Source organism: Talpa occidentalis, unplaced genomic scaffold, assembly GCF_014898055.3.
Source record: "Talpa occidentalis isolate TD23 unplaced genomic scaffold, MPIMG_talOcc4v2.1 talOcc4.3300, whole genome shotgun sequence".
In the NCBI taxonomy this organism is placed as follows: domain Eukaryota; kingdom Metazoa; phylum Chordata; class Mammalia; order Eulipotyphla; family Talpidae; genus Talpa; species Talpa occidentalis.
This window is the reverse complement of record NW_023603520.1, coordinates 1,448-2,873: the sequence shown is the minus strand read 5'-3', so window position 1 is coordinate 2,873 and position 1,426 is coordinate 1,448. Positions and strand designations below refer to the sequence as shown.

General features: G+C 36.5%; 1 non-coding gene across 1 annotated transcript; it reads right to left on the bottom strand.

Moving 5' to 3' along the window:
• Positions 1–401: 401 nt before the first annotated feature.
• Positions 402–506, bottom strand: LOC119256607 (U6 spliceosomal RNA). Its single transcript, XR_005127837.1, has one exon. It is a non-coding gene; the product is annotated as a U6 spliceosomal RNA (small nuclear RNA).
• Positions 507–1,426: the final 920 nt, after the last annotated feature.

Here is a 1,426-nt window from a genome sequence, read left to right as displayed (position 1 = left end):
TACTAGTTGTGTGCTCTTTTCAAAGTGCACTTTAATCAGGTCAGGGAGGGTCAAATTTCTCAACCTGACTTTCCTGCTCATATTTGAGAAAGTCGTTCTGACAATCATTTGATTGATGATGTGTTGATTTCACTTCACAACCTAATGAAACTGAAACATAAGTTTTAGGAGTCTAGCTTTACAATTTGATGAATGTTTGGATCACACTCCACCCACCACCACAGACTAGTACCATTCACTACCTTCCAATTGACCCCTTCATGTGTTCTTCCTGCCTCTTCCTCTGCCCTCTGGTGGCAGCCATTTTGTTGTCAGAGTACAGAGTTATTTTTGAGTTCTGTTAATTCATGTGCTTTGTCTCTTTATAATTCATATATGAGTGAAATCATCTGGTAATTTTCAAAAGTACAGAATGCTTCAAAAATGGATGTGTCATCCCTGTACAAGGGTCAAGTTCGTCATCACTGTATTATCCTGATTTTAGTAGCTGTCCTGCTGACATGAACAGAGAAATTTATAATTTTGTCAGGTGAACCAAAAGATTCCAAGAAGCAGCCAAATGCCATTGTGTAGCACCCACAGATTCTGCTGAGGGAGAGAAGCCCTAATTCCGTGGGGCACATTGTACCAGCTGGGCTTCCCCCACAGAGAGGAAGTTAACCCAGACAGTGAAACAATTCTGGTGCTTTTAAGGTTGAAGATATCTCTGTATTCACCAGCACCAGAAAAGTAATAAAATGATGACTCATAATAACTATGACCTCACTGAGATTTTAAAATGTAAAAGGACAAATCACAGGGATCGAAGAGATAGTTACTTATTTATGTTACTTATGTTACTTATTTCTATGATTGCTAATGATGCTTTATGTGGATTCAGTTTCTTTAATTTTGAAGTGAATTTAAATATTAATTATTATAAACTGGGCTGCATTGAAGACAAATATAGCAAAGCCTAGAGAATATGATCATGTAATGCCAAATGGGAAACATTGTTAACCACCAAATGCCATGCAAGGAGACATTTTGCAAATCCTCTGAGAAGCTGAATTTTCTGTAGTTTATTGAGTCATAATTTATTAGCATCCAGGGCCTCTTGATCCCAGAGATAAAAGAGGTATGAGAACAGCAGTGAAGAACTTAAGCTCCACACATTGCTTCAATGAGAGCAAAATAATTTTCATAAATACACTTGGCAGATAGGAAAAAAATGTTATCTTGTAATCTTTAAATCCTGGCCTTCCCATTTTCCACCTTTGGAGAGTCCATATGTTTATTGTCAAAATGGTCTCCTGGGGAATGTGCCAAGAAGGAAAGAAAATTGGAAATGAATTGACAAAAATTGCATACTGTTTGCAAATTGTGAAGAAGGTATTTGTAATGGAAGAATTGGTAAAAATAAAATCAAAATCAATATATAAAAAAG